The sequence below is a fragment of the Elgaria multicarinata genome, chromosome 14 (genome assembly GCF_023053635.1).
Source record: "Elgaria multicarinata webbii isolate HBS135686 ecotype San Diego chromosome 14, rElgMul1.1.pri, whole genome shotgun sequence".
NCBI classification, from domain to species: Eukaryota; Metazoa; Chordata; class Lepidosauria; order Squamata; family Anguidae; genus Elgaria; species Elgaria multicarinata.
Window position 1 is genome coordinate 13908376 of NC_086184.1, and position 22041 is coordinate 13930416.

Below are 22041 nucleotides of genomic sequence, written 5' to 3' on the forward strand. Positions count from 1 at the left end.
AATCACAGTTAACGACCAGCTGTGTAAACAATGGATTCATTACTTTTCATGATGCTGGAAAGCTGAGGATTTTCTTTCCTCTTGGTAAAGTTGCAAAATATGCAACTTGAAAGAAAACAGCTTTAAATTTACACTTGTAATGTGTAGAGAAAGTAGAGGCCATGGGGAGCAAAACTGTCAGTGGGAACTTAAATAACCTGCCTTCCATTGCCGTCACTGGTGTTGCTGATGGCCAAGAGAACGTCAACTAGCAGCAGCTGTTGAGGCCTAAGCCTTCCTTTAGACTTGGGATCTATGTCCCAGAGAAGCAACAAGAAATGAAGCATTGCTGATCCGTGTTTTCTGTTACCATGTGGCTGGGTCTTGTCAGTGTGGAGGCTGCAAGCCCCAATGTCAGTGGGGCAGAGAAGCTGCTCCAGGTTGTAATCTGTACTTAAAGGTGTTGAACCCCATCCCCAAAAGTATCTTGGAAGCCCCTTGGATAGCTCATTTAGAGCTCAGACTACAACCTGGCACTAACATTGGAGCCGCCAGCCTCCATCAAAAAGAGGGAATGCCAGCCTCCCTAAATCTGGTCCCCTCCAGATGTTTTAGGCTACATCTCTCAGCGTTCAAAAAAAAATTCAAGTACTTAAAAAAAAGTTTCTCGCTCACTATCAGCTCTTTTGCTCATTCTGCACTATGGGGAAACATTAATGTACATTATGGTACTTTTGTTTCAGGATTACAAAAACTAACCAAAACTCTGTCTGTGTGATGCAGAGGAGGAATGTCTTCCCTATGGCAGTCCTGCACAGTTTAGGCGATTGGGCTAAATGACCTGCAAGGCCCCTTCCAACTCTGCCAACTGGTGTTGGCTGCCAATTAGGTACTGTAAGGTGGAATGTTGGCATCAGTTCCATGATAGCTTCATATGCATAGACTTCACATGGCTATCCTGGTGAACAGACAAATCTGAGAGGACCTGGGCTGGCCGTAGGATAAATAGCCCCCAGGGTGAGGAGTAGCTCTGGTGCCCCTTTACAGTGAGCTTTGCAGGGCCACCCAGAGAGTTTATGGGGCCTGTTGCAGGTGTGATGTTGGGGCCCCTATTGCTGCCCCCTACAAGGACCCATGCATATGTGTACAAAGCTGGAGGCCACATGTGAGAATCAATGCAAGCATGGACTGCATTTGAAGTGCTAAGTGTTCAGTAATGTTGCCTCAAAGCAAAGCTGAGTTCCATGGATTTTTACCCAGCACAAATGACATCCAAGTAGAAACTCAAAAAGAAACTACTTTAAAGCTAATTGAAGGGAGCCCGTTTTTTTGTAGTTAGTACCCCCAAACAACCTGTAGAACCTGGGGAGAGAGACACTTGCTTTTGACCATCTAGCTTACTGCAGACAGGGCATTAAAATGACAAAACACCGAGCTCAGTTTGGTGCCCCAGGTGACCACCCCACTACCCACCCATAAGGCTGACCCTGCTTAGAATCACCACTGTGTCACTGACAGCCATCCAGCTCTGAGGCAGAGCCAAAGCTGGAACTAGCCACAGAATCTTACTGTTGAAATTACACTTCTGTTAAGGCCATGACCCATATCAGTTGGAATTTCCTTCATTTTAGAGCTTATGTGAACACGGAAAGCCCATAACACAACATGTTAAACTAAAAGGTTGTTGCTGCTGTTGAGATAGATAGATATAGATAGATAGATAGATAGATAGATAGATAGATAGATAGATGATAGATAGATAGATAGATGATAGATAGATAGATAGATAGATAGATAGATAGATAGATAGATAGATAGATAGATAGATAGATCATTGCATCTTCTATCTTCATACATTTTAGCTAGAGGAGGAAAAGACATGAGTTATGGATAAGAGGTATAGCTGCCCAAGCAAAACTAGGGACAGAAGGGTATATTCCCTAATTCATTTGTCTTCAATTTGAGCAGTTACATATGGCCGCAACCCTAAGATCAGTGCCAGCTCCAGGTTTTTGAAGGCCCTTGGTCAAGGTATCCTCAGTGGTCCCCACCCTCAATAAATCTACCTTCTCATCACCATTGACACCAGTTGCTGTTGCTCCTCATCCACTTGTTTGCTTGACAGGCAGAAAGCCAGGGAGCAAGTAAGCTGTGCCATCTATTCTGACTTTTGTTCTGACTTTATACTGTTAGTTTTACCCTACCCAGTGCCTGTTTACCCTACCCTGTGCCTGTTTGCATTCTCTTCCCCTCCTTATTGTTTTATTATGATTTTATTAGACTGTAAGCCTATGCGGCAGGGTCTTGCTATTTACTGTTCTACTCTGTACAGCACCATGTACATTGATGGTGCTATATAAATAAATAAATAAATAAATAAATAAATAATAATAATAATAATAATAATCTATTGCTTCTCCTTCTCACCACCATGGTTGTTTGGGCCAGAGCAAGAGGCAGGTGAACAAGCAGGTTGCCAGGAGCAACTCAAGGGGACTCTTCTCTCAGCCCCTGCTGAGACAAGGGCCCATGACAAGTGCCCAACCATACCTACCCTTGACACCAGCCCATCTTACGATGAGTCCCATCAGCTGTACCACTACCGCCATTGCTTTCCTTCATTTAGTTTTTGAAGAGATTGTCAGCAGAACTGATTCACCAGCCTGGATTTTTCAGTCCCAGTTTGTGCTGGTGTCTCAGCCTGAGCCTCAGCTCTGGCTTGTTGACCAATTGCAGCCTGATGGGCTGCAGGGACTGTTAAGCAAACCTCTTGGAAAGTCTAGGGCATGCTGTGCCTCGGAAGTCCATGCCTCCTTGGCAGTTCTGTTGCCGATGTCAGTTCCCAGGCTGGCCTTTGTTTGCCTGAGCTCTCTCGTCAGCTGTTTGCCTGCCTTGAAAAGTTCGGGCTTTGTGCAACAGATTGTTTGTCTGCAGTTCCGCTCTTGGCTTGGTTGCCTGAAGTTTCTGGGACAAGGTTCTGCAAGGATGTCCGAGGGGGGGGGGGGAGAGACTCGAGTTTATGTAAGTTTGTGTTGGGCGTTGGCTCTGGGATTGACTCTAGCCCTCATCTCTGTGTCTGAGTCCCAGAGAGAGAGAGAGAGGGAGAGAGGGAGAGGGAGAGGGAGAGGGAGAGGGAGAGGGAGAGGGAGAGGGAGAGGGAGAGGGAGAGGGAGGCCTTAACTAGACCTACCTTTTGTTCCGGGGGAGAGGAGGGGAGATTTCGCGTTGCGATTAACACGAGATCTCGCCCCCATTTACACGTAAGGCGCAACAACCTCAGGGAGAGAGACGTTGCGCCCGCCATTTTAAAATTATTTTTAAAGGGAGAGGAGCGCACAAACGCTCATACACTGAAGGTAGGTGCTTTTAAAAATGTCATTTCATTTCCCCACTCCCCCCACCCTAACCCCGATGGGTGCAGAACTCCTGAGGAGTGCTGCGCCCCTGGCTCCTGGCTCCATGCAAATGGAGCTCCTGGCTCCATGCAAATAATCTCACGGAGCGGGGTCAAGTCACGGAAACAAGCCAGACATTCCGCCGTCTCGGGCTCAGCCCAGGACCATGGAAAAAGCGGGCCCAAAGGGGAAGGCTATATCCCAGGGCAAGGTAGGGATGATCCTTTCCTGATCCCAGGATCCCCTGTGCATCATGTGGACGCACAGGGACAATCCCGGGGTTCACCCCAGGATATAGCCTGGTCTAACTAAGGCCAGAGAGAGAGAGAGAGATACACAGGTATTTTAAAACCAACAGCGAACATCTAAGGTTCCTTGCATACTGTCTTTCCTCTTTGCTCTAGAGGCCTGATTTGGACTGGGCTCACTGTGCACTTGGAAGGGAGGGTGAAAACTTTCCCACCACTGTTTGCTTCCCAAAATTCAGCTTCCATCGGAAATTTGTTGCCTGATTAATCAGGGAATCTTTCTAAGAGATCAAAAGATGTGTTGAATTAATCAACTGGATTGATCAACTAAACACTGCAACCCTATTTCTCGGAGCTTATTTCACACTTCTTCTCAAGAACATGTCCCGATTGGACCACTCCATGTGCACTTTTCACTACCACCTGCATAGTAGTAAACCATATCTCCAGTTTTCAGCCAGTCACCATTTACACTTTTCTTTCTATATTCAAAAGGTGTCAGAGGGGACACATTCCCCCCTACACACACACCAAAAAAACCCTCTGAATTATTGGTCGGGGGATACTTCTTTGTCCCAGCCAAACTCTTGGGTTAAAACTTGCAACAAAAACTGATCCAACAAAAGAGATTTCTGGAAAATAATTTTTAAAATGAATAAGAGCATGAGACATGCCCGAAGAAATCTACTGATTTTTGCAATTGGGATGCTGCTTTTTTTTTTGTCCTAACCAATGGAAAATGATGGGGTAAAAAATGTCGCTAAAACCATTAATGTCCACAAAGTGTTAAGGTGGCAGCAGGCAGTATTAACTTAAGCCAGAAGCCCATGCTAGTTTTGTATCAGCCTATTCCTCTAAGTTGGTCTCTAAGACCCTAGTTGTGGTCATGTGAACTGACAATCAGCTCCAGGAAGTAGAAAACATGGGCTTTCTGTTCATGCTCCCAATCTAGTCTTCTACTGATAGGGCATTGCTAGTGCTTAAAACATTTGAGCCCAAAGCACACAAATCTGCATAAAATGGACATATGCTATGTTTTTCTATACAGCAAATTAAGAAATAGCAGGATTTCTTTACGTTTCACATAAGGCAAATCCAGCCAATTAATTTCCCATCCAAATCACACCAAAGAAAATCAATCATTGAATTAATTTGCACACGCACACACACACACACACCAGATCAGTCTAAACCAGTAGTTCCTCTTCAAGGACAAGTGGCAGCGAAGAGGTGTGGGAAAACTACACACAAAAGTGTGGCTGGTAAATTTGATCACGAGTCCTTCCATCACCACCCCTTCCCACCTGCATCCCTCTCCATGCAATTAAGCTTAGGGGAGGGCAAGCTTCCATAAGAACTGCCCTGCTGGATCAGACAAGGGTCCATCTAGACCAGCAATCTGTTCAGAAAGTGGCCAACCAGCTGTCGACCAGGGACCAGCAAAGCAGGACATGGTGCAACACCACCCTCCCACCCATGTTCCCCAGCAACTGGTGCACACAGGCTTACTGCCTCAGATACTGGAGGTTGCACTTAGCCATCAGGGCTAGTAGCCATTGATAGCCTTCTCCTCCGGGAAAGTATCCAGCCTCCTTTTAAAGCCATCCAAATTGGTAGCCAGCACTACGTCTTGTGTTAGTGAATTCGAGAATTTAACTATGTACGGTGTGAAGAAGTACTTTCTTTTATTTGTCCTGAATCTCCCACTAATCAGCCTCATGGAATGACCCCGGTTTCTAGTATTTTGAGAGAGGGATAAAAATGTCTCTCCCTCCACATTCTCCACATGTGTGGGGGTTTTCCCTAAGTTTAATCACCATCCAGGGTGTATTTTGCAGGTTGGAAGTTCAAACAAAAGGGTTCCCCCCTGAAAACCACCCCTGAATGGCAATTGTAGCGGGCGGCTACCAAGAACAGGGCCTTTTCTATTGCGGCACCCCAGTTATGAAATGAGTTTCCCAGAGAGGCTCGCCTGGTACCTACCTTGTGCTCTTTCCAACGCCAGGTAAAGACCTCCTTATTTTCCCAGGCATTTTAGTCTTTTAGCTCTGTTGTTCTAAATCCATTATTGTACTTCCAATCTCTGCTTTGCTGGTAGCTTTTAGTTTGGTTTGTACTTTTAAACTTTTGCATTTTGTGTTGTATTTTCTTATGTATTTTGTGGTTTAAATTGTTTTAATTGTTGTGAACCACCCAGACAGCTTCGGCTATTGGGCAGTATAGAAATGAGATGAAATAAATAACGCAGGGGGGGAACCATCTGTTGGCACCAATTGGACACTCAGGACGCTGGAGAAAAGACATGGAGCCAGAACACCAGGGGATCAGACCTCGCCATGGCCCCTGTAACTAGCCTATGAAATGTGCAATAAGAACATTAACAACAATCTATGTGAATTGAGCAAACAGCTACACAGATGTAGAAAAAAGATTGCCCTTCGGACTCGCTGTTCAGAAAATAAGATGGTGAGTAATCTGTTCGGACAGCCTTTAGTAATTCTTCATTTATTCATTACCTCATGCTGGCACTTTCTCTTTACTTAGCTCCTCTAGTGTAAGAGCACTGTACAGATGCAGAGCATGGAGGCATAATGCTATCAAAATGATGGCTTGCGGACAGATGGTATCCTAGATTTGCAAGAAGGCCTTTGTATAATTAACAGTGGGCTCATTACATTGAAAAACATTCACTCACGTAATGTGCTTTTATATATTATCAGTAATATACTAAAACTCCTCAATTACAGTACCAAATTCACAAGGAGAAGGGCGGCGATGAGCTGGCTTCATAGGAAGAATGATGTACAAGCCATTTGCTCCAGTTCTTAATTTTGATGAGTCCAATTTTATAAATAAGGATACATTTTCCAAGGCTATCATTGCTAATTATGCATTTCCCTAAACGCATCACATTAGGCGACTGATGAAATGTTCTACTAAAGGCGACTTACTGTCTTTTTGTGGGGCATTGGAGGAAAAAAAACCTTGGCACTCAATGTGTCTCAATTGATATTCGGATATTTTAACCCGGTGACATGCTCATGCTTTGTTTTGCTTTGCTTTAGGTTTTCTGTAAGTTTATTCTTGTTGAAGGGATCCAGCTATTTGATATGTAAGGACTGGAGTCCTCCAGCTCATGTGAAATTAGATGAACATCTTGGCCCTTGCTGAACCTTGACCATTAGTGAAGGAGTCTGGAAAATCATCAACTGTTGTTTAAGAAAAGGTCAAAAATGAGCAGCCAAAAATACTGAACTCTCATTGCTGGGTATCAAGGCCAATGCAAGAAAATACACTGAGAAGCCGGAGGGACTTTGGACAAGAGGTGGGGAGCCAAAAAGATACAAGAGAAATCAAAATGCTAACACAAAAGAAATGTAAAAATGTTGAGCAGATCATTTAAAGGAGAGAAACCAGGAGCAAGTTTCATAGGCTTGAATGACTTCATTCTCTTTTGGCTTGTTTTGATCATGAGATCCATGGACTGTTTTGATCATGCAATCCAGGTCAATATTATTTTTCTATAGCAAAACTATAATCTGGTTGCCTCTTGACCACATCCACATGGGGGTTCTTCCTTCAAGAGGAGAGGTGTAACAGAAATACATCAGACAAACTCACTTCTTGTGTTTGCTGTGCGGTCGATTGAACCAGTTATACACGTCTAGCCAGATCCTTCTGAAGTCTTTAATAGGGCTTCCTTTCTTGGCAGAGTTTCAGGAATATCTCCGATAAAAGGAGGCTAAGGGGAGACATGATAGAGGTGTACAAAACTATGCATGGTGTGGAGAATGTGGAAATACAGACATCTCTCTCTCTCTCTCTCTCTCTCTCTCTCTCTCTGAAATTACTAGAACCTGGGGTCATCCCAGGAAGCTGATTAGTGGGAGATTCAGGACAAATAAAAGGAAGTACTTCTTCACACAGCACATAGTTAAACTATGTAATTCACTACAAGATGTAGTGATGGCTACCAATTTGGATGGCTTTAAAAGAGGGTTGGATAAATTCCTGGAGGACAAGGCTATCAATGGCTACTAGCCCTGATGGTTATGTGCTATCTCCAGTATTCAAGGCAATAAACCTGTGTGCACCAGTTGCTGGGGAACATGGGCGGGAGGGTGCTGTTGCATCATGTCCCGCTTGTTCATCCCTGGCTGATGGCTGGTTGGCCACTGTGAGAACAGAATGCTGGTCTAGATCAGTAGTTCCCAAAGGGGGCGGTGGGATTGTATAGGGGGGCGTTAAGAGGCAAGGGGGCGGCAGGGCTGCACTCAAGGTGGTGTCTTCCAAGAAGCACCTCTCTAGAAGGTCTTAAAACCCAGGGACATTTTTTATGGGAGAAGGCAGTTTGGTCCCAAGCCATATAGAGAAAGGATCCACACATGTATAAATACTGTTTAAGAAGAGTCCCAACAGCTCTCACCAACTGACCAGACAGCAGGACTTCAGATGCTAATCTTAACACTCAGTCACATTAAAATAGGTGCAGACAGTCCTTCAAATAACCTGATCCCAGCAGCTTTAATGTGCACTGTTTGAGACACACAATCTAGAGCAGTGGTTCCCAAAGTGGGCAGTACTGCCCCCTTAGGGGCGGTGGGATTGTATAGGGGGTGTTAAGAGGCAAGGGGGAGGCAGGGGGCGCTAAGAGGCAAGGGGGAGGCAGGGGGGTGCTTGAGGTGGTCTTTTCCATACCAGGAGTTTTGGTTACAGAAGGAAATTTCTAATTGCTATCCTGCACTATGGAGAGTGGTTCAGAAGCTCCTGGTTGCATTTCCAACATCATATTTGGTGGAATGTGCTTTTAGTGTGGTCTGCCTACTTCTCTCCAAGCAAAGAAATTGACTCCAGATTGAAGACCCATGTTAAGTGACTTTAAACCAGACATTGGGAAACTGGTATCACTTCACCAAGCCCATCCATCACATTAAGAATTTAAAGAATTGTGAGGCACTCTACCCTGGTTACTAAATGTGATATCTAATATTCTTGCTAAATAACTATCAGACTTTGAAAAGATGATATCACGGGATCAAGTTCATCAATTATGTTTAATTGAATAAACTAAAAGAATGTAATTGGATTTTGAATAAATATTCAATTAATTGTTACTGTTCTGAAATTTATTGTTATTATCTTCCTTAGTGGGTTGTTGAAAACCGCTATTCTGAATAATGATTTTTATACGGTAGGGTAGGGTAGGGTAGGGTAGGGTAGGGGAACCAAGGGAGTTTGTGGAACCAAGGGAGCAGTTACCTGAAAAAGTTTGGGAAGCACTGATCTAGAGGAACCTAAGCTTTCACAAACTCCTCCCTGATTTTGCCATCTCATTCAAACGATACTCTTACAATCATATTCAATTCATGCTTTCCATATTGGGCTTCTGTGCAAATTCATAGAAGTAAAATGTTGCCGGTGAAGAAGTTGAGATCTCCACAGCTACAACGCAAACACTCATTTTGCACAGTCAGAAACCTCTGATAATTCTCCTCTTTCGATTTCTACATGTCGCGCTCACCTGCTGAATAATATCACAACCACTGGGTTAATTCTGGTTATCTCAGCCGTCGGTGTCTTTGCCAACTGCTTTCTGGTTTCCTCCTCTTGTCTTGACCCCGAAAGACCAAACCGCGGTCACTGCAGGATCTACCACTGAGTATCATCAGGATAATGTCAATGCACCGGTGGCTCAAAAGGAGGAAAACTTGCCACCGTGAAGTTAGACAGGATTAGCAGGCTTATCTCTGGAAACAGACCCAATAAGAGGGATGCTTTTGGACAAGAAAAACATCTTCATCTCTTGACAACTGGATCACAGGGAATGTAGAGAGATCAATACTCGGGTTTGTTGTTCAGCCAACTTTGTAAGAGACGTTTGGGCTGAAGGGTGGGGGCGTGGAAAGGTTGACTTAAAAAAACATGTCAATCTTGATGCAAATTATTAATTGCCCACTTGTATGGATTGACTTAACCTATATGGGCCTGTTCAGATGACATGCTAGGCCATGGTTCAGCCACTCGCCCTTTTGCAGCAACTGGTTAGTGAGCACATTTAAACTGTGGTTTTAAATGATCCTGTGTGACCTGCTGTATGCGTCCTACGTGTTACAGCAAGATAGATGATGAGTGGTGTATGTGAAATTGTTGATCTGACCTGTTGCTGTGACTTTTTCATTGGTTTTATTAGTTTCATAATGATATTTTGGGTATGGTGACCCATCCTGGGACCATTTGACTATCTGATGAAAGGCAGAGTGTATATTATAAATAAATACATTGTTGGAGCTAAGCAAGTGTTAAAGTGCTCTGAGTCTGGATGCCCCCTGAAAACACTACACCAAGGGCCTTGCTAGACCTACCAGAAAATCTGTCTGGGAGGAGGGGCGATGGCGCGCTACAGCTAGTGCGCACCGTCGCCCATTTCCACACGTCAACACGCGACGGGGCAAGGGAAAGCCCCATCGCGTGCTCCGCTTTTCTGCCATTTAAAGGGCCATGTGCGCAGGAGCGCACCGCCGGAAAGGCAAGTGCTTTTTTTAAAAAAAAGGGTTCCCTGCTCCCCCTGATTTCCCCCCACGATGTGTGATGCCCCCCCTGCCCACTCGCTTGCCCGTCCTCCCACCGTCCACCATGCCCTGTCCCCCGTCCCCGTTCTTCTTCTCCTCCCGTCCGCCATGACCTGTCCCCCATCCCCGTTCTTCTTCTCCCACCCCCGTCCACCATGCCCTGTCCCCGTCCATCATGTCTGATGCCCCCTCCATGCCCCCCCATGATTCCCCCCCCCCAGCTATGGGGTGCTGTGCCCAGTCCGTGGCTTCTCCTGGCTACTCGCTGTAAGCGAGCAGCCGGAAAAAGCCACGGAAGTTGCTAGACTTTCCACAGCCCCAGCCTCAGGCCGGGGCTGCGGAAAAACCAGGCCATAAGCGAATACACTTATCCCGGGTTAAGGGAGGTGTTAGCCCGGCCTGACCCCGGAATCCCCTGGATGCACAGGAGGGAGACCGGGCCTCACACCGCGCTAATGCCACATCTAGCAATGGCCAGAGTGTCAGGAGACCCCGCTGAATGAGGTGAGCTTTAGTGTTGGAGTGAGGGGAAATTCCCGCCAAAACAGGCAGAGGGACCTTTCACAAGTGTAGAAATTCCTCCTGGATCCTGGATCTAACCCCAGGATGAAAAGCTGTTGATTGGACTGTCTTCTTTGAATTTGTCAAATTCTTTTAAAGATACAAAACAAAAAGAAGGTTGATTATTCAGTCATTAAGGAAAGTTAAATTGCTTCCCAACATTATCAGTCTTTGCAAATCATCCAGAGTTATAAACTGTTATGGGTTATTTCTATCTGAGGAAGATTTCCTGTAATCAAAATGGAATTTTCCCAGGACTGCCAGATACAACTGTAAACAGCCAGATATAACTTTTCGATATGATTGATTGCCAGACATGTACTGATATTGTTGTGTTTGAAAACCTATTGATTGTTCATTGTTGATATGACTGTTCTGAGAAATAATTCGGTTCAATCGTACCATCCAATATTATATATTTTGCACACACACAAAAGGGGGGAGCCATTTACTTACTGGTCTATTGCATTGTTGATTAGAACTTTGCATTTAGAATGAATAAATTATTTTAAAGAGACATCCAAGCCAAGGGTCGTTGCAATGCAATATATTCCTTAAGTTAATTATGCATTGTTTACACATTCATTCAATCAAGACAGAAATGTGTCTCACAAAAAGAGACAGGAACTGTAGGCCTTTGCCAATTTCATTGAAACAAGAAAAAGAAAGAAAGAAGAAATCTATTTGGATCTCGACAGGGGGAATTCCATTTCTGCTGAAAGTAAAGGGAGAGCTCATATGATATAAGATGCTATTAATAGTACGTCTATTTTAATTTATTGTATGGTTACATGTATATCGTACCTTTCCTCTAAGCAGCTCAAAGCAGCATCTCTCTCTCTCCCTCTCTCTCTCTCTTCCCCTTCTCCTCATTTTATTGTCATAACAACCTTATGAAATAGGCTAGGGTGAAACTCATGACTGGCCCAAGGTTACCCACTGAGTTTCATAGCTGAATTGGTTTTTGGAACTGCATTCTCCCCCGAGTCTCTTCCCTCCCTCCTCCCCCTCCACCCCCAAGTCTCTCCTTGATCCTCCCAGAGTGCAGGACATGGAATCATGGGCTCAAGTTACAGGAAGCCAGATTCCAGCTGGACATCAGGAAAAACTTCTTGACTGTTAGAGCAGTACAACAATGGAACCAATGACCTAGGGAGGTTGTGGGCTCTCCCACATTAAAGGCATTCAAGAGGCATCAGGGATGCTTTAAGGTGGATTCTTGCATTGAGCGAGGGGTTGGACTCGATGGCCTTAACGGCCCCTTCCAGCTCAACTATTCTATGATTCTATGACTGTACGATCAGTCCTATAGAATCATAGACTCATAGAATAGCAGAGTTGGAAGGGGCCTACAAGGCCATCGAGTCCACCCCCCTGCTCAATGCAGGAATCCACCCTAAAGCATCCCCGACAGATGCTTGTCCAGCTGCCTCTTGAAGGCCTCTAGTGTGGGAGCACTCAATCCAGTACTCCATAGCTGGGGAACCTCCATCCCAGCAGCTTCTCTCCCAAACCCTGAGCCTTCTCCCTGAGCCCACCAAGTGTTCAGCTCTAGAAAAAGGCTGCTTTTCTCTGGGACTGAACAGGGAAAGACAGTCTGTGCCCAGAGAAGCATTGAGTAAAGAGTCTGATGAGGTCTGGGTAACAGAGGAGGCCCAAGACTTGTTGCTGCCTGAGGCAAAGGACAAGATGGCGCCCCTTCCCATTCCATGTGGAAAAGCCAAATGAATCGTCCTCCAACACTGGGGATGGGACAGCATCCTCCCCTCCACCTGAAGGCAGCTGGCTAACTTAGGCAGCATACAGCAGGGCAGGATCTACACGACTGCTTTGAAGTGCTTTAAAGCACTTTATAACAGTTTTGACAACTGTTGGGGCCCAGGACACACTCCATATACCGTTTTCAAAAGTATTATAAAGCGCTTTAAAGCAGTGGTGTAGATCCGGCCCAGGTCACACAGCACACAGGTCTTTCCTCTAATACCTTGCTGCTGCCTCCAAGCATCTGCTGCCAGAGGCAACTGCTTCACTCTGCCTAATGGTAGGGCTGGCCCTGCAGGGTAGGGATGTCAGAGGAATCCGTGCAGGGTGGGTGAAGCTCTCTGAGGTTTTGTTAGATCAGCCCTCTGGACTTCAGCTCCCTTTCCTGCAAGTTGGCCTGATCTATATTGAGTCAGGTCAGCTTGCAGATTTCCTATTATTATTATTATTATTGTTGTTGTTGTTGTTGTTGTTGTTGTTGTAAAGCAATTTGCTCAAATGGCAGCTACAATTTGCGCAATTTGCTTTTTACACCAAGCTCGCGAATACAAGCTGAGTTGGGGGCATCATGCTGAATCCGTTGGGCCCCAAAAGGGGCGGATTTCCTCTGCGACAGACTTCCCTATGTGAGGGACAGGGCTTTGGGAGAAGGGGCAGGGCTTTGGGAGGGAGAGGCCTGTTACCTATGTTCCATGTCAAGCCTGTAGGGGGCTTCTGCTGTCTAGGTATGGGACATAGGTAACAGGGTATGTCATGAAGCCCCTGGGGAGGGTTGATGAGGCAATCTAGCGCTGGTGGCCAGAACAGTTCCCCACCCCTGCACCACATCAGTCCTTAATATGATAATGACATAAGAAGAATAGATCCGCTAGAGCACACCGAAGGTCTACTGGGGAAAACAGGAGCAGGGAAAGGGGACATCAGAGCCTACTTCAGTTGGACTTCCCGTACCCAGGTGATAATTTATTTATTTATTTATTTATTTATTACATTTCTATACTGCCCAATAGCCGGAGCTCTCTGGGCGGTTCACAAAAATTAAAACCATTCAAAGTATAAAACAACAGTATAAAACCATAATATAAAATACAATATAAAAGCTCAAGCAGATAAAAACAGCAGCAATGCAAAATTACAAATTTAAAACCATGTTATTTAAAATTTATAGATTGTTAAAATGTTGGGAGAATAAAAAGGTCTTCACCTGGCATCTAAAAGCATATAATGTAGGTGCCAAGCGAACCTCCTTAGGGAGCTCATTCCACAGCTGGGGTGCCACAGCAGAGAGGGGAAGATAAGAGGGGAAGTGGTACCATTCCACCAGCCCTGCTGAATTTTTTTTCCCTCTTTCCCATTCCTTTTGCCTTATGTGCCATGGCAGGATCTACACTACTGCTTTAAGACAGTTTATAACAGTAGTGACAACTGTTGAGGCCCAGGACACATGCCATACACAGGTCTCAAAATGTTTTCAAAGTGTCATAGCCTGGTTGGTGTAGATCTGGCCCATCTCTTTTTAGATGGTAAGTATGGTGAGCATGCAGGCAGAGACTGTCTTGTTTTACTGATTGATCATAAGCTACTTTGGAAGCCTTTTGGGGGGGCTCAGGTGCTTTTGGGGACCCCAGACACAGGACAACGAGCTTTATCACACCAGCGTTATACTGTGCAATCACTGCAAATCGCATGCAAAGAATTCAGAAGTTTTCCACCTTATAATCTGCTTTGATTGTGAAGTACTCCCATGCATCCTGCCTTAATTGTGCAATAAAGCAAAAAGATTCGCCGTATTTAGCCCCTACATTTTGAGCATATCTTCCGAGCCGCCGCTGGGGCGCAGGAGCAGGATTTTAAACAATTGCTTACATCTGTGTAAGCTGTAAAGATAAAGACACCAAAATTGGCACAGTAATAGAGGCAGGATCTACACTACTGCTTTAATGTGCTTTATAACAGTTTTGACAACTGTTGGGTCGCAGGACACACTCCAGATACCATTTTCAAAACTGTTATAAAGCGCTTTAAAGCAGTAGTGTAGATCCGGCCAGATATTAGGGAGAGCTTTAAGCATACCAAATTTGAATTGAATTGGGTCATCCATTGATTTTTTAATGATTTTTTACATTTCCCCCCTTAAACTCACTTCCTGGTATGCAAAGGATCACTGTCACCCGGTAGCAAAAACAACAACCGTGAAAGCTTAGCGCTGTGGGGATAATCCGAGGGAAGCAGGTACGTGGGATGAAGCTGAACGTCTTTTAGAAGTTGTTGTTGTTGTTCTATTGTATTATCTTTTGTAAGTCATTCTGAATATCTTGCATATAAAACAAGGGTAAAAACATATCAGGATAAACTTTTAACCACATTGCATCAAAAACATAGCCAATCCATTTGCGAGAACTCTCGTGCTTCTCTTATCAGCCTCACTACCACCACCACTCCGCCTGGGACGACGTTGTCTATTGCTTGCAAATGGATAATAGGGAGGAAATAAAAATAAAAACCATTTATATTGGGGAAAAAACCATGTTGACCCTTTGAACTTCCTGCATTCGTGACCTTTAGCAAACTTCTTATGGGGATACAAATATCCCATCACGTTGGTTTGGGTTTGATTGGAACTGAAATCCCACAGGAGGGGTGGGTTAAGGGAGGGGGAAAGGCAATAAAACCTCCCAATTTCATGTTAAACCACTGACATTTTAAAAAGAACTAAACTGACAGTTGCCAGTCTATTGTTGCGAGCTACACTGAAGCAGAAACCCTTCCATGAAGGTCACAGTGCTAGAAGAAAGTTAGCAACACCTGACATGTTGGTAGAGCTTTCGCAGGGGAGGGTGGCCCTCTTCTTTTCTGAAAAGGTGGTCCTCTATTCTGAGAGACTCCACCAGATTATCGTAACCTGTGTACAGAAGACAGCCCTCTATTTGACGGTACCCTCTGTTTCAAAGGTCTTGAATTCCTTTCGGCCCAAGGCCAAAATCATCAAAGAATTCTGAATCCTCGACAAATTATTTATTTTATTAAAACATTTATATCCCACCCTATCTCACGAGGATCTCAGGGAGGTGTACAGATAAAATCATACATATAAAATAGAACAGTAAATATGTAATTAAAAACAAGTTAAAGCCATTCATATATTAAAACCAGTATGAAATTTTAAAGCAGTAAAATCACATTAAAACAAGACAGTGTATAGGCTGGTGGATTTAGCCATCCAAGGCTTTGTTAAAAAGCCATGTCTTAACCTGGCACAGAAATGAAGCCAGTGCTGGTGCCAGTCAGGCTTCCAGGGGAGGGCATTCCACAGTTGGGGTGCCACAACAGAGAAGGCCCTCTCCCACGCTCCACCATAGTGAATGTCTCGCATTGGTGGGATGCAGAGAAGGGCTCCTCCAACAGATCTCAGGTCTCAGGCAGGCAGATATAGGGAGAGGCGCTCCCTCAAGTATCAAGGTTCCAAGCCGTTTAGGGCTGTAAACGTCATTACCAATTGTAGCTCCTCCCAAGGATTTTTGGTTTCATATGTCACCCTTTTGGCATCAGCTTAAGACTTTTCTCTACTCTCAGGCATTTGACACCATATAATAAGGATTTAACTGGTCCTGTTGTTGCTTGTTTTTAATTGTTTGGGTATGTAAATAGTTTTGATACTATATTTTATATAGTATTTTGAAGGTTTTAGTCTTTTGTGAATCGCCCAGAGAGATCTGAAAATTGGGTGGCACAGAAATGTAAATAGTAATCATCATGATCTCTCAAACATCCTAGACCCTGGCTAGGTAGAACTCTAAAGATTAACACTGACATATTGAATCTGGCCTGGAAACTAACTGATAGCCTATGAAGATCATTTTATGTTGGTATAATATACTCTGTCCAGTCCTGTCAGCATTGGACAAAAGCTGGTCTGCCATATTCTGGAACAGTGTGGTGTAGGGGCTAAAGTGCTGGACTGGGAGTCGGGAGATCTGGGTTCTAATCCCCACTCAGCCATGAAAACCCACTGGGTGACATTGGGCCAGTCACAGACTCTCAGCCTAACCCATCTCATAGGGTTGTTGTTGCGAGGATAAAATGGAGAGGAGGAGAATTATGTACACTGCCTTGTGTTCCTTGGAAGAAAAAAGGCAGGATATAAATGAAACAATAAATAAAAATAAAAATAAAAATAAAAAAAACACTAAGTTTAAACCATATGAAGCTGTCTTTCCTTGCTCTCCCTGGAGAAGCCAAGGATTGGGACTAGGATCTTCTGCATGGATTTAGGATTTAGAAATTCCATAAGCCATTTCTTTTGTATCCACCACCATTTTTCCCCCAGCATGCCTTGCAATGATGCCACATCCAGCTCATTCTGGGGAAAAGAAAATGGCCGCTAGCTGAGAAAGGAGCTCCATTGCCCCCTCAGACAGGGGGGAGGGGATAGTAAACAAAAAATATCCACTGCTAATACTGCCACCACAATTATAAGCTTCTTCTCCTCCCCCCTCAAAAAAAAACCTTACAAAGTTTTGCTTTCCCTCCCCCAGTCAAAATCACACACACCCTCAGTTCCCCCCCCCCCCCGAATTCTGCCCAACTCTGATTTCCAAGGAGAGCTTTTGGCTCCGAAAATCCCATAACCCAAAAGCGTCCCTTCATCAGCTGACCTCTGCTCGAAGACAGGAACTTCTCACCTTTTCAAACCATGAAGCCAAATTCTTGGCCACAGACCTGTACCTCAGCGTTTTCTTGCTTGACAGCCAGGCTCTGATATTTATGAAGATGCTCTTAAGTAGCTGTGCTGCGGCACGCTTGAAGGGTTATTTTATTTTATTTTTTTACATAGCTGCTAGTCAATATGTTTCCCTTCGGTGATACAGGAAGTATTAAGAAGCAAATAACTGCAGGCAAGTTCCTATAATAACTTGGGTAATGACGATAATATCTTTGGCCCAACAACAACAACAACAATAACCGTACACACACTTCTGGCCTGCAGCTTATTGCTTAGCTGGGCTGTTAATACCCCAAAAAGAGGATGGGAGATTGCCAGAGAGCTTGGATCAAATCCACGTTTCTAATTAATTTTTTTAAAAGAAGAATGGGATGGCTTCAATGGGACACAGAACGATGGGGTGGCTGAGTGTCCTACTTTACAGAGGACAGGCCTCTATTTGAAAGGCTGTCTGGTCCATGTCCAGTTTAAAGATAAAGAACCAGATGAAAGGAGAACAGAGAACTTGAAGTTGCTCATCAAGAGTTTGCACCTGAAGAACCGCAAACAGAGGAATCACATGGGTCACCTGGACACAGTCTTCCCCCACTATGCTGAGATGTATTGTATTTCTAGCTATTTATTTATTGCATTTATATCCCACCTTTTTTCCTCCAAGGAACCCAAGGTGGCGTACATAATCCACCTCCTCTCCATTTTATCCTCACAACAACAGCCCCGATCCAACGACCCTGTAGGCTGGCCCAAAGTCACCCAATGAGCTTCCATGGCAGAGTGGGGACTAGAACCCGAATCCCTTGAACTCTCAGTCCAACACTCTAACCACTACACCACACTGGCTCTCAAAATGACAGCAACAGTTTCCATATTTGCATACAGGCATACCTACAGATTAGCCTATGTGTCGTGTTTCTTGGGAAACCCCTGCTTTCGATGGGAGACAAATGACGAGGCTTGCAAAGTAATCTACAAAGCTTTTGTTAAACAATAAACATCTCTTCCCACGAGGGGGGATCTACACTACGGCTTCAAAGCACTTTTAAAACGTTTCAAAAACTGTATATGCAGTGTCTCCTGGGCCCCAACAGTTGTCAAAACTGTTATAAAGCGCTTTAAAGCGCTTTAAAGCAGTAGTGTAGATCCTGCCCTGAAGAGAGTCTAGCTTCTTGGAAACTTGCTATGCAAACTAAACGAGACAATTGTCCTATCAAGAACAGGAAGCTTTTTCCTAAAGTGCGTTACTTCAGAGAGGCTGTTGTTGGTGCAATGTGAGCTTGGTTGATTTCTTCACGCCTTTTTTGTTGTTGTTGCTCCGTGCGTTTTAGCCTGCGCCGGACCCTAGGAGCAGTTAGCTTGTTGGTGGCCTCTCCTTTAGAAGAACGTTGGCTTCCCACTGCCTCTGTATGACTTGCCCTTGACGAGATAAGCTCTGGAGAGAGATCAGGACTGAATATGAGCCAACAGTGTGATATGGCTGCAAGAAAGGCAAATGCTATTTTGGGCTGCATTAATAGAAGTATAGCTTCCAAATCGCGTGAGGTACTGGTTCCTCTCTATTCGGCCCTGGTTAGGCCTCATCTAGAGTATTGTGTCCAGTTCTGGGCTCCACAATTCAAGAAGGATGCAGACAAGCTGGAGTGTGTTCAGAGGAGGGCAACCAGGAGGATCAGGGGTCTGGAAACAAAGCCCTATGCAGAGAGACTGAAAGAACTGGGCATGTTTAGCCTGGAGAAGAGAAGATTGAGGGGAGACATGATAGCACTCTTCAAATACTTAAAAGGTTGTCACACAGAGGAGGGCCAGGATCTCTTCTCGATCCTCCCAGAGTGCAGGACACGGAATAACGGGCTCAAGTTAAAGGAAGCCAGATTCCAGCTGGACATCAGGAAAAACTTCCTGACTGTTAGAGCAGAACGACAATGGAACCAGTTACCTAAGGAGGTTGTGGGCTCTCCCACACTAGAGGCATTCAAGAGGCAGCTGGACAACCATCTGTCAGGGATGCTTTAGGGTGGATTCCTGCATTGAGCAGGGGGTTGGACTCGATGGCTTTGTAGGCCCCTTCCAACTCTGCTGTTCTATAATTCTATGACTAGCTGGAGGAGAAAGCTTGAGAGCTCTGTCCCCCACTGGTACAGGCTGCCCTGTGTCTGGGGCCGACTCCTCTACCTCAGAGTCTGATTCTGATTGAATACGTGAAAGACTTTCTTCTAAAACGTGGGGAATAGGGCTAGACATGTCACTATACACTTTTAGGAAATCAGTGTCCACTTTTGTCCTCTTTCTTGGTGATGCATTGCCTGTTGTTTCATTTACCATCTTACCTGATGAATCATTCTGCAGAACACGAAAGCTTGCACATTACTTTCAAGTCGGCCTCATAAAAGTATGACAGCAAGTATAGTTTGGGGAAATTCTGGCCTGCATGGCTACTAAGAGGATCAGCAAAATTTGAGCTGGCTGAAATTCATCAAATTCCACCTTGAAGCTCATTCCAACTTGAGTCCATATCCGATTGCGAGCATCTTCTTTTTTCCTTTTTGCATGAACATCTGTGCATATTTTGTGTGTGTGTTCCCAAACACAGGCATCAATTCTGTGCATTTTTTGAAATGCATGCATTCTTCTTCCTTTGGTTAAAGCACGTTTATGCCCATTTTCCAAAAGGGATAATGTTTTGCATGCTCGTTTTTCAAATGTTGTCAAGTGCATTTTTGAGGGTGGGCAAATCACATTGCAAGCTCAGAAATGTACCACGGGTTGCATCCGAGTCCGTGTTTGGTCCAGAAGGTACGAACTGGGTAAATCCTGATCACAAAAGCAAGAGAAATGAATTGTGCAAACCTCCTTAATGGCTGCCTTCACTTTTTGCGTGACTTAAGCAAGCAGTACATTAAAGCAATTGCAGCAACACAGCGTGCAAACTTCCATCTAAAAAAGGAGGAGAGAAATCCCCAGCTAGGACTCTTTGCAGAGTTAAAACGTACTTCATCTACCCTTTCCCAACCCTTCTTTCTAAAACATCCCATCTCCATTTCAGCGACTTGCAAAATCATAGTGACCAACACACAACTAACTCCAAATAAAATGTAGCAGAGTTCCCCCTGCACTTTATTAAAAGCTTTGGGAATCACATCATCAACAACAACAGCAAGCACAAACCCTCCCATGTTTTAATTTACCTGCCCCCAAGGCCAGTGAAATATAGGCTGTATGCCACTACGTGCTTTGGGTAGCAACAACCTAGATACTGAACATGACATGATGGGCCATAGGGGAACTGCCAGACGAAAAGCTATCAAGTGTGTGTTTCCTCCATACGAAGCAGCCGTCCATTTCTGAAGTTAATGAAAACTCCCACACAGATCCGGCTGTTGCACCAACATGGCTATTTCTTTTCAGACTCCCTGGGCACTCGGAGGCGTTTCCACCTTGGGCTGTCGGCTCAGTCTCCTCTGACAGCGGTTTACTCATGTGCGCGGTGTAATGCCGGAACTGCAGATTTATACAAGATCTCTGCACCCTTCTGTGTATCAACAATCACAAGGTACCGTATCTGTTGAAGGAGGAGAAGACGAGAGATTGTGGTAATTTGTTGCACCCTCTAGAGTGGCCATGCATCCTCTGTTTGAAGGCAATACTTTGCACAAATTCAGTCTTAATTTGTGCAAATTGCTCGGAAATTTGCGCAAATTGCAGAACCTTCACCACCACCACCCAAAATTGCACAAAAGTCCAGGAAAATCCGTAAACTGGCCTGACTCGATGTAGATCAAGTTGGGAGCCACAGCAGGAAATGAAACAAACCCCAGGGAAATTCATCAATCTCCACCCCGCAAATTTAAAACCTGCCACCTGTAAGTGGCACAGCCCAAATACTTCAGTGAAGCACCTCAGTGCTAACCCAGTCACCATCCCCATAACAATGGGCCTGCCACCTCTTATGGGTTTCTAAGAAACTCCGGAGTTCCCTGCAGCATGATTTGCAATCTACTGCCTTGAGAAGAAAAAAATAGGATTAACTTGGGGTGTTTCCAGCTGAGACTTTTACTGCAATCACACTGCCTTGTTCACTGAATGTTATGATGGGGTCCAGGTGGTGTTGTACTCCATTTGAAGAGCTGTGAGGAGACAGTCCTCTATTTGAAAGCATCCTGTGTTCAAAGGGCTCTCCAGTTAAAAGATAAAGAACCATATATACAGAGAGAACATACCTATCAACAGTGAGCACCTGGATAAGAGATTACACAGCCACACAGGTGACCTGGTCAGTCTTCCTTACAACAGGAAGATTATTGTATTTCTCTCTAAATGATATGTACCTATACATATGGATTAGCGTATGCAAATGTTATGCAAATTGCTGTCTTCTTCTTTTGGGCAATGTGGAAGTGGCCATCCTAAGCTCAGTGCCCATCAAGTGTCAACACCAGACCTAGAAAGAATGACTGAGATAGAGCCCTGGGGCAAACTGTGACTCTCTATAGCTTGCTAACAGTCCAGTTGGAGGAATTAAAAAAACTAGGCCATGACCAGTCTGTCAAGCTAGATGCTGATCAGGTAGGACTGTGGTTTTAAATACATTACTTTGATAGTGTCGCTTCAGATGCATAAATTGCATTGAACTGAACTGTATGAAGATTTGTATTAACCTTTGTAAACTGCCTTGGGAGCCAGTTTAGCTGAAAGGCAGCATAGAAATAAATTAAAATAATAACACGACATAGAAATAAACAGTAACCTAGCACCATCTTGGACCTGGGATTGTAGGTAAAGCTCTTTGAAGACCCCACAAATGCAGAATG